Here is a 12,906-nt window from a genome sequence, read left to right as displayed (position 1 = left end):
CTTCACGATCTGCTACTATAAATATTTTAAAATCTTCATCAAACATTGCGTTTTTAGGTGCCATAATCATCAAAATTTTGTTAAACATAACTGAAGCAAATTGTACGTTTTCACTATTTATATATTTATGAACGAAAATCTCAGTCAAATTCGTATCTCATCTTATCAAAAATCGGACGGAAGACCCACTCGTTGCTCGCAACGAGATCTCATCTAGTTATTATTATTATTCTTTTTTTCTGCACAAATTTTGTGCAGACGAATTCTAGGAGATGGATCGATGGATTTGCTTCAAATTTTCAGGATTGTTGCTAGGTTATCTGAAGTTAATTCCGGCAATATAATTTTTAGAAAATCACTTCCGGTCCGGAGTTATCGCCCTTTTATCAAAATTTAGAGGACCCTCTTGTCTGCGATGGAACTCAAAAACGGCTTAAGCTAGAGCGCTGAAATTTTCAGTGATGATAGAGGACATGTTGCCATTTTGCACCTGGGTTTGGATATTTTCCGGAAGTGCCTACTATGGAAGCTCGGTAGGGGTCGAAATTTAGGACACGAATCATGAGTGAATTTTTCAGACATTTTGTATCATATCTTTTAAAGTATAATTATTTTGTAATAACATACTGAACAATATTTGTGCAGAATGACAAGATTTTTAATATGATGTCAAGAAAAAAGGGCTGACTTGTCTTATTAGGGGCCGAGAGGGACCAAAAGTATTAAATCAATAACTCTTTAACGATCAATATTTTGGTATACATTACTGAAGCAAAAATGTTTATCTTAACAATTTACAACCATATATTATAAAATATACATCATATGTTACATAATTAGGGGCCATAAGGGGCCAGAAAGCCAAATTTTTGGCACTCTATATCTCGAAAGTGGGAAATATTTTGAAAAGCAATATTGAATAAAAGATGTTCAAAATAATGTTCTAAACAATATCTAACCTTTCGATTTTTGCTAAACGTCCCCATTAAGGAAATGAAGGGCCAGCCCCTAAATATATCTTTTGCATATAGCTTGGAAACGAAAAAGAATTTCTGAATAGTTTTTGAACAAAAAGTGTTCAAAATCATAAGAGCTTTAAAGTGGTATGAAGAAAAAGGAGCTGGCCCCTCAAAATAGGGGCTGAGAGGGGCCAAAAGTCCTTAATCAATAACGTTTTAACGATCAATATTTTGCAATTCATTACAGAAGCAAAAATGTTTATCTTAACAATTTACAACTATATATTATAAAATTTATGTCATATGTTATATAATAAGGGGCCATAAGGGGCCAGAAGGCCAAATCTTTGGCACTCTATATCTCAAAAGTGGGAAATATTTTGAAAAGCAATATTGAATAAAAGATGTTCAAAATAATGTTCTAAACAATATTTAACCTTCCGATTTTTGCTTAACGTCCCCATTAAGGAAACGAAGGGCTGGTCCATAAATATATCTTTTGCATATAGCTCGGAAACGAAAAAGAATTTCTGAATAGTTGTTGAACAAAAAGTGTTCAAAATCATAAGAGCTTTAAAGTGGTATGAAGAAAAAAGGGCTGGCTCCTCAAAATAGGGGCCGAGAGAGGCCAAAAGTCTTTAATCAATAACTTTTTAACGATCAATATTTTGCAATTCATTACTGAAGCAAAAATGTTTATCTTAACAATTTACAAATATATATTATGATATTTACATCACATGTTACATAATTAGGGGCCCTAAGGGGCCAGAAGGTCAAATCTTTGGCACTTTATATCTCGAAAGTGGGAAATGTTTTGATAAGCAATATTGAATAAAAGATGTTCAAAATAATGTTCTAAACAGTAAGTAACCTTTCGATTTTTGCTCAACGTCCCCATTTAGGAGTTGAAGGGCTGGCCCTTAAATATATCTTTTGCATATATCTCGGAAATGAAAAAGAATTTCTGAATAGTTGTTGAATAAAAAGTGTTCAAAACCATAAGAGCTTTACGGTGGTATGAAGAAAAAAGGGCTGGCCCCTCAAAATAGGGGCTGAGAGGGGCCGAAAGTCTTAAATCAATAACTATTTAATGATCAATATTTTGTAATATATTACTGAGGCGAAATAGTTCATCTTCACACTCTCTAGCTATATAACATGGTGTTTACATTATATCTTATGCAATAAGGGATAATTAGGGGTCAGATTGTATAATCTTTGGCGCAATAAATCTTGAAAAGGAAGAATATTTTGATAACCAATATTTTAACAAAAGATGTTCAAAATAATATTCTTAATAATATGCAATCATTCAATTTTTGCTAGGCGTCTCCGTTTAGGACTTAAAGGGCCGGCCCTTAATATTTCTTTTGCATATATCTCGGAAACGAAAAAGAATTTCTGAATAGTTGTTGAACAAAAAGTGTTTAAAATTATGAGAGCTTTAAGATGATATCAAGAAAAAGGGGCTGATCATTCATGTAAGGGGCCAAGACTGACCGGAAGTGTTTAATCTATAACTTTTTATTGATCAATATTTTGTTACACATTACTGAAGGGAAATTGTTTGTCTTAACAATTTATTTATACAACTATTTTTTAACGAAAATTTCAGTCAAATTCTTATCTCATCTTATCAAAAATCGGACGGAAGACCCACTCGTTGCTCGCAACGAGATCTCATCTAGTTATTATTCTTTTTTCTCCTTACAAAATTTGTGCAGACGATTTCTCGGAGATGGCTCGTTCGGTTTCATTCAAATTTTCAAGGTAGATGCATTGACATCTGAAGTTAATTCCAGCAAGTTTGTTAAGGGATATTTACTTCCGGTCGAGAGTTATCGCCCTTTTATTAAAATTCAGAGGACCTCCTTGTCTGCGATGGAACTCAAAAACGGCTTAAGCTAGAGCGCTGAAATTTTCAGTGATGATAGAAGACATATTGCCATTTTGCACCTGGGTTTTGATATTTTTTGGAAGTGCCTAGTATGGAAGCTCGGTAGGGGTCAAAATTTAGGACACGAATCATGAGTGAATTTTTGAGACATTTTGTATCATATCTTTTAAAGTATAATTATTTTGTTAAGACATATTGAACAATATTTGTGCAGAATGAAAAGATCTGTAACATGATATCAAGAAAAAAGTGCTGACTCATCACATTAGGGGCTGATAGGGGCCAAATGTCTTTAATCGATAACTCTTAAACACGCAATATTTTTGTATACATTACTGAAGAAAAATTATTTATCTTAACAACCTACAACTATATATTATAATTTTTACGTCATATGTCACATAAATAGGGGCCACAAGGGGCCAGAATGCTTGATCTTTGACTCTTTATATCTCGAAAAGGGGAAACATTTTGAAAAGCAATATTGAATAAAAGTTGTTTAGAATGATGTTCTCAACAATGTGCATCCTTTGAATTTTTCCTAAACAGCCCCTATAAGGACTTAAAGGGGCGGCCCCTAAATATTTCAAGTCTACATATCTCGAAAACGAAACGAAACTTCTGAATAGTTGTTGAACAAAAAGTCTTCAAAATTACAAGACCTTTCATGTGATATCACGAAAAAGGGGCTGATCCCTCAAATTAGGGGCTCAGAGGGGCCAAAAGTCTTTTATCTATAACTCCTTAACGTTAAATATTTTGATATTAATTATAGAAGCAAAAATGTTTATCTTCACAATCTGCAACTATATATCTTAAAATTTTCTTCAAATATTACGTAATTAAGGGCCATAAGGGGCCAGAATGCTTAATCTTTGACGCTTTATATCTCGAAAAGGGGAAACATTTTGTAAAGCAATATTGAACAAAAGTTGTTTAGAATGATGTTCTCAACAATGTGCATCCTTTGAATTTTTCCTAAACAGCCCCTAAAAGGACTTAAAGGGACGGCCCCTAAATATTTCAAGTCTACATATCTCGAAAACGAAACAAAACTTCTGAATAGCTGTTGAACAAAAAGTCTTCAGAATTACAAGACCTTTCAAGTGAAATCAAGAAAAAGGGGCTAACCCCTTAAATTAGGGGAATGCATTACTGAAGCAAAAATGTTTATCTCAACAATTTACAACTATATATTATAATATTCACATCATATGTTACATAATTAGGGGCCATTAGGGACCAGAATGCAAAATCTTTGACGCTTTATATTTCAAAAGTAGGAAATATTTTGATAAGCAATATTGAACAAAAGATGTTCAAAATAATGTTCTAAACAATATGCAACGTTTCATTTTTCTCTAAACGTCCCCATTAAGGAGATAAAGGGCCGGCCCCTAAATACTTCTTTTGCTTATATCTCGGAAACGAAAAAGAATTTCTGAATAGTGTTTGAACAAAAAGTGTTCAAAATCATAAGAGCTTTAAAGTGGTATGAAGAAAAAGGGGCTGGCCCCTCAAAATAAGGGCCGAGAGGGACCGAAAGTCTTTTATCAATAACTCGTTAACGATCAATATTTTATAATGCATTACTGAAGCAAAAATGTTAATATTAACGATTTACAATTACATATTATGATAATCACTTTATATATTATATAATTAGGGGTCAAAGGGGCCAAAATGTAAAATCTTTAACGCTATATATCTCAAAAGTGTGAAATATTTTGATATGCAATACTGAACAAAAGATGTTCAAATAATGTTCTGAACAATATGCAACCTTTCATTTTTTGCTTAACATCCCCAATAAGGAGTTAAAGGGCCGGCCCTTAAATGCTTCTTTTGCAAATATCTGGGAAACGAAAAAGAATTTCTGAATAGTTGTTGAACAAAAAATGTTCAAAATCATACGAGCTTCAAAGTGATATGAAGAAAAAGGGACTGGCCCCTCAAAATAGGGGCTGAGAGGGGCCGATAGTCTTTGATGAATAACTCTTTAATGCTCAATATTTTGTAATTCATTACTGAAGCAAACATGTTTATCTCAACAATTTACAACTATATATTATAATATTCACATCATATGTTACATAATTAGTGGCCATAAGGGGTCAGAATAACAAATCTTTGGCACTCTATATCCCGAAATTGGGAAATATTTTGATAAGCAGTGTTGAATAAAAGATGTTCAAAATAAGGTTTTAAACAATATGTAACCTTTTCATTTTTGCTAAACGCCCCCATTAAGGAGTTGAAGGGCCAGCCCCTAAATATTTCTTTTGCATATATGTCGGAAGCGAAAAAGAATTTCAGAATAGTTGTTGAACAAAAATGTTCAAAATCATGAGAGCTATAAGAAGATACCAAGAAAAAAGGACTGGCCCCTCAAAATAGGGGCCAGGACGGGCCGAAAGTCTTTAATCTATAACTCTCCAATGATCAATATTTTAATTCACACTACTGAAGCAAAATTTTCGTCTTAACAATTTATTTTTATCATTATATTTGAAAAAAAATCTCAGTCAAATTCTGATCTCATCTTATCAAAAATCGGACGGAAGACCCACTCGTTGCTCGCAACGAGATCGCATCTAGTATTATTATTATTTTTATTCTTTTTTCTTCTTACAAATTTTGTGCAGACGATTTCTCGGAGATGGCTCGTTCGATTTCATTCAAATTTTCATGGTAGATGCGTTGACATCTGAAGTTAATTCCGGCAATTCCGTTGAGGGATATTAACTTCCGGTCGGAAGTTTTCGCCCTTTTATCAAAATTTAGAGGACCTCCTTGTCTGCGATGGAACTCAAAAACGGCTTAAGCTAGAGCGCTGAAATTTCAATGATGATAGAGGACATGTTGCCATTTTGCACCTGGGTTTGGATATTTTCCGGAAGTGCCTAGTATGGAAGCTCGGTAGGGGTCAAAATTTAGGACACGAAACATGAGTGAATTTTTGAGACATTTTGTATCATATCTTTTAAAGTATAATTATTTTGTTAAAACATACTGAACAATATTTGTGCAGAATGACAAGATCTTTAATATGATATCAAGAAAAAAGGGCTGACTTGTCATATTAGGGGCCGAGAGGGGCCAAAAGTATTAAATCAATAACTCTTTAACGATCAATATTTTGGTATACATTACTGAAGCAAAAATGTTTATCTTAACAATTTACAACTATTTATTATAATATTTATGTCATATGTTACATAATTAGGGGCCATAAGGGGCCAGAATGCCAAATCTTTGACGCTTTATATCTTAAAACTATGAAATATTTGCATAAGCAATATTGAACAAAAGATGTTCAAAATAATGTTCTAAACAATATGCAACCTTTCATTTTTTGCTAAACGTCCCCATTAAGGAGTTGAAGGATCGGCCCCTAAATACTTCTTTTGCAAATATCTCAGAAACGAAAAAGAATTTCTGACTAGTTGTTGAACAAAAAGTGTTCAAAATTATGAGAGCTTTAAAGTGATATGAAGAAAAAGGGGCTGGACCCTCAAAATAGGGGCTGAGAGGGACCGAAAGTCTTTGAACAATAACTCTTTAACGATCAATATTTTGTAATGCATTACTGAAGCAAAAATGTTTATCTCAACAATTTACAACTATATATTATGATATTCACATCATATGATACATAATTAGGTGGCAAAAGGGGCCAGAATGCTAAATCGTTGACGCTTTATATCTCAAAAGGGGAAATATTTTGATAAGCAATATTGAACAAAAGATGTTCAAAATAATGTTCTAAACAATATACACCCTTTCAATTTTTGCTAAAAGTCCCCATTAAGGAGCTGAAGGACCGGCCCCTAAATATATCCTTTGCATATATTTTGGAAACGAAAAAGAATTTTTGAATAGTTGTTGAACAAAAATTGTTCAAAATCATGAGAGCTTTAAGGTGATATCAATGAAAAGCGTCTGACCCCTTAAATAAAGGGCCGAGAGGGGCCAAAAGTATACAATCAATAACTCTTTAATGATCAATATTTTGTAATATATTACTGAAGCGAAATAGTTCATCTTCACACACTTTTTCTAAATAACATGATGTTGATATCATATGTTACGCAATGAGGGGTCTTTATTTATTAGGGGGCAAGATTGCATAATCTTTGGCGCAATATATCTCGAAAAGGAAGAATATTTTGATAAACAGTATTGAACAAAAGACGTTCAAAATAATATTCTGAACAATATGCATTCTTTCAATTTTTGCTAGACGTCTCCATTTAGGACTTGAAGGGCCGGCCCTTAATATTTCTTTTGCATATATCCCGAAAACAAAAAAAGAATTTCTGAATAGTTGTTGAACAAAAAGTGTTCAAAATCATGAGAGCTTTAAGATGATATCAAGAAAAAGGGGCTGACCTCTCACATTAGGGGCCAAGAAGGGCCGAAGGTCTTAAATCTATATTCCTTTAATGATCAATATTTTGTTAAACATTACGGTATAAAAGCAAAATTGTTCGTCTTAACAATTTATTTATATCATTATATTTGATCGAAAATCTCAGTCAAATTCTCATCTCATCTTATCAAAAATCGGACGGAAGACCCACTTGTTGCTCGCAACGAGATCTCATCTAGTTATTAGGGTCTTCCGTCTTCAGCGGAAGACCTTTCTATTATTCTTAGGTTTCTTTTTTACCTTTATTATTATTATTATTAGGGTCTTCCGTCTTCTGCGGAAGACCCTTCTATTATTCTATTGTTGATTTTTCACTTTTCTTTTTATTATTATTATTCTTTTTTTTTTTCCTTACCGATTTTGTGCAGAAGATTTCTCGGAGATCTCTCGATCGATTTGCTTCAAATTTTCAGGGTTAGTGCGTTGCTATCTGAAGTTTATAACGCCGCTTCAGTTTTTGAAAAATCACTTCCGGTCAGAAGTTATCGCCCTTTGATCGATTTTTACATAGACCTTGTGTCTGCACAAAAACTCAAGAACGACAAATGCTAGAGTGTTGAAACTTTCAGTGGTGATAGAGGACATACTCTAGATGTGCACCTTGGTTTTCAAATTTTCCGGAAGTGCGATGTATGGAAGCTCGGTAGGGGTAGAAATTTAGGATGTGATTTATGAGTGAATTTTAGAGACATTTCTGATAATAACATTTTAAATAGAAGTATTTTGTTAAAACATATTGAACAAAAAGTCTTCAAAATCACAAGACCTTTCATTTGATATCAAGAAAAAAGGGGCTGACCCCTCAAATTAGGGGCTCAGAAGGGCCAAAAGTCTTTCATCTATAACTCTTTAATGATGAATATTTTGTTATAAGTCATTGAAGCAAAAATGTTTATCTTAAAATTCTACAACTATATATTATAAAATTTTGATCATATGTTACGTAATAAGGGGCCATAAGGGGCCAAAATGCTAAATCTTTGACACGTTATATCTCGAAAAGGGGAAATATTTTGATAAACAATATTGAACAAAAGATGTTCAAAATAATGTTCTAAACAATATACATCCTTTTAATTTTTGTAAGACATCCCCATTAAGGAGTTGGAGGGCTGGCCCCTAAATAGTGTTATTCTATATATCTCTTAAACGAAAGGAAATTTCTGAATAGTTGTTGAACAAAAAGTCTTTAAAATCACAAGACCTTTCATTTGATATCAAGAAAAAGGGGCTGACCCCTCAAATTAGGGGCTCAGAAGGGCCAAAAGTCTTTCATCTATAACTCTTTAATGATGAATATTTTGTTATAAGTCATTGAAGCAAAAATGTTCATCTTAAATTTCTACAACTATATATTATAAAATTTTGATCATATGTTACGTAATAAGGGGCCATAAGGGGCCAAAATGCTAAATCTTTGACACGTTATATCTAGAAAAGGGGAAATATTTTGATAAACAATATTGAACAAAAGATGTTCAGAATTATGTTCTTAACAATAAACACCCTTTTAATTTTTGTAAGACATCCCCATTAAGGAGTTGGAGGGCTGGCCCCTAAATAGTGTTATTCTATATATCTCTTAAACGGAAGGAAATTTCTGAATAGTTGTTGAACAAAAAGTCTTCAAAATCACAAGACCTTTCATTTGATATGAAGAAAAAGGGGCTGACCCCTCAAATTAGGGGCTCAGAAGGACCAAAAGTCTTTCATCTATAATTCTTTCATGATCAATATTTTGTTATAAGTTATTGAAGCAAAAATGTTTATCTTAACATACTGCAACTATATATTATAAAATTTTGATCATATGTTACGTAATAAGGGGCCAGAATGCTAAATCTTTGACACATTATATCTCGAAAAGGGGAAATATTTTGATAAGCAATATTGAACAAAAGATGTTCAGAATAATATTCTAAACAATATACACCCTTATAATTTTTGCAAGACATCCCCATTAAGGAGTTGGAGAGCTGGCCCCTAAATATTCTTATTCTATATATCTCTTAAACGAAAGGAAATTTCTGAATAGTTGTTGAACAAAAAGTCTTCAAAATCACAAGACCTTTCATTTGATATCAAGAAAAAGGGGCTAACCCCTCAAATTAGGGGCTCAGAAGGGCCAAAAGTCTTTCATCTATAACTCTTTAATGATGAATATTTTGTTATAAGTTACTGAAGCAAAAATGTTTATCTTAACATCCTGCAACTATATATTATAAAATTTTGATCATATGTTACGTAATAAGGGGCCATAAGGGGCCAGGATGCTAAATCTTTGACACCTCGAACAAGGGGAAATATTTTGATAAGCAATATTGAACAAAAGATGTTCAGAATAATGTTCTAAACAATATGCGTCCTTTCACTTTTTACAGACGAATATCTCAGTCAAGATCTTGACTAATCTTATCCAAAATCAGACGGAAGACCCACTCGTTGCTCGCAACGAGTACCATCTAGTTATTATTATTATTCTTTTTTTTTTCCTTACCGATTTTGTGCAGAGGATTTCTCGGAGATCGCTCGATTGATTTGCTTCAAATTTTCAGGGTTAATGCGTTGCTATCTGAAGTTTATAACACCGCTTCAGTTTTTGAAAAATCACTTCCGGTCAGAAGTTATCGCCCTTTGATCGATTTTTTGATAGACCTTGTGTCTGCACAAAAACTCAAGAACGACAAAATCTAGAGTGCTGAAACTTTCAGTGGTGATAGACGACATGTTCTAGTTGTGCACCTTGGTTTTCAAATTTTCCGGAAGTGCGAAGTATGGAAGCTCGTTAGGGGTAAAAATTTAGGACGTGATTTATGAGTGAATTTTAGAGATATTTCTTATAATTACATTTTAAATAAAAGTATTTTGTTAAAACATATTGAACAAAAAGTCTTTAAAATCACAAGACCTTTTATTTGATATCAAATAAAAAGGGGCTGACCCCTCAAATTAGGGGCTCAGAAGGGCCAAAAGTCTTTCATCTAAAACTCTTTAATGATCAATATTTTGTTATAAGTTATCGAAGCAAAAATGTTTATCTTAACATTCTGAAACTATATATTATAAAATTTTGATCATATATTACGTAATAAGGGGCCATAAGGGGCCAGAATGCTAAATCTTTGACACATCCTATCTCGAAAAAGGGAAATATTTTGATAAACAATATTGAACAAAAGATGTTCAGAATAATGTTCTAAACAATATACACCCTCATAATTTTTGCAAGACATCCCCATTAAGGAGTTGGAGGGCTGGCCCCTAAATAGTGTTATTCTATATATCTCTTAAACGAAAGGAAATTTCTGAATAGTTGTTGAACAAAAAGTCTTCAAAATCACAAGACCTTTCATTTGATATCAAGAAAAAGGGGCTGACCCCTTAAATTAGGGGCTCAGAAGGGCCAAAAGTCTTTCATCTATAACTCTTTAATGATCAATATTTTGTTATAAATTACTGAAGCAAAAATGTTCATCTTAACATTCTGCAACTATATATTATAAAATTTTGATCATATGTTACGTAATAAGGGGCCATAAGGGGCCAGAATGCTAAACCTTTGACACTTTGTTTCTCGAAAAGGAGAAATATTTTGATAAGCAATATTAAACAAAAGATGTTCAGAATAATGTTCTTAACAATATGCACCCTTTTAATTTTTGCAAGACATCCCCATTAAGGACTTGGAGGGCTGGCCCCTAAATATTGTTATTCTATATATCTCTTAAACGAAAGGTAATTTCAGAATAGTTGTTGAACAAAAAGTCCTCAAAATCACAAGACCTTTCATTTGATATCAAGAAAAAGGGGCTGACCCCTCAAACTAGGGGCTCAGAAAAGCCAAAAGTCTTTTATTTATAACTCTTTAATGATCAATATTTTGTTATAAATTACTGAAGCAAAAATGTTCATCTTAACATTCTGCAAGTATATATTATAAAATTTTGATCATATGTTACGTAATAAGGGGCCATAAGGGGCCAGAATGCTAAATCTTTGACACTTTGTATCTCGAAAAGGAGAAATATTTTGATAAGCAATATTGAACAAAAGATGTTCAGAATAATGTTCTGAACAATATACACCCTTTTAAATTTTGCAAGGCATCCCCATTAAGGACTTGGAGGGCTGGCCCCTAAATATTGTTATTCTATATATCTCTTAAACGAAAGGTAATTTCAGAATAGTTGTTGAACAAAAAGTCCTCAAAATCACAAGACCTTTCATTTGATATCAAGAAAAAGGGGCTGACCCCTCAAACTAGGGGCTCAGAAAAGCCAAAAGTCTTTTATTTATAACTCTTTAATGATCAATATTTTGTTATAAATTACTGAAGCAAAAATGTTCATCTTAACATTCTGCAACTATATATTATAAAATTTTGATCATATGTTACGTAATAAGGGGCCATAAGGGGCCAGAATGCTAAATCTTTGACACTTTGTATCTCGAAAAGGAGAAATATTTTGATAAGCAATATTGAACAAAAGATGTTCAGAATAATGTTCTGAACAATATACACCCTTTTAAATTTTGCAAGGCATCCCCATTAAGGACTTGGAGGGCTGGCCCCTAAATATTGTTATTCTATATATCTCTTAAACGAAAGGTAATTTCTGAATAGTTGTTGAACAAAAAGTCTTCAAAATCACAAGAACTTTTATTTGATATCAAGAAAAAGGGGCTGACTCCTCAAACTAGGGGCTCAGAAAAGCCAAAAGTCTTTCATCTATAACTCTTTAATGATCAATATTTTGTTGTAAATTACTGAAGCAAAAATGTTCATCTTAACATTCTGCAAGTATATATTATAAAATTTTGATCATATGTTACGTAATAAGGGGCCATAAGGGGCCAGAATGCTAAATCTTTGACACTTTGTTTCTCGAAAAGGAGAAATATTTTGATAAGCAATATTAAACAAAAGATGTTCAGAATAATGTTCTAAACAATATGCACCCTTTTAATTTTTGCAAGACATCCCCATTAAGGACTTGGAGGGCTGGCCCCTAAATATTGTTATTCTATATATCTCTTAAACGAAAGGAAATTTCTGAATAGTTGTTGAACAAAAAGTCTTCAAAATCACAAGACCTTTCATTTGATATCAAGAAAAAGGGGCTGACCCCTTAAATTAGGGGCTCAGAAGGGCCAAAAGTCTTTCATCTATAACTCTTTAATGATCAATATTTTGTTATAAATTACTGAAGCAAAAATGTTCATCTTAACATTCTGCAACTATATATTATAAAATTTTGATCATATGTTACGTAATAAGGGGCCATAAGGGGCCAGAATGCTAAATCTTTGACACTTTGTTTCTCGAAAATGAGAAATATTTTGATAAGCAATATTAAACAAAAGATGTTCAGAATAATGTTCTAAACAATATGCACCCTTTTAATTTTTGCAAGACGTCCCCATTAAGGACTTGGAGGGCTGGCCCCTAAATATTGTTATTCTATATATCTCTTAAACGAAAGGAAATTTCAGAATAGTTGTTGAACAAAAAGTCTTCAAAATCACAAGACCTTTTATTTGATATCAAGAAAAAGGGGCTGACCCCTCAAACTAGGGGCTCAGAAAAGCCAAAAGTCTTTTATTTATAACTCTTT

This window comes from Saccostrea echinata, unplaced genomic scaffold (genome assembly GCF_033153115.1).
Source record: "Saccostrea echinata isolate AGI-Se365-2 ecotype Australia unplaced genomic scaffold, CSIRO_AGI_Sech_v1 ptg000055l, whole genome shotgun sequence".
Classification (NCBI taxonomy): domain Eukaryota; kingdom Metazoa; phylum Mollusca; class Bivalvia; order Ostreida; family Ostreidae; genus Saccostrea; species Saccostrea echinata.
The sequence above is the reverse complement of the archived record's forward strand: the minus strand, read 5'-3'. Positions refer to the sequence as shown.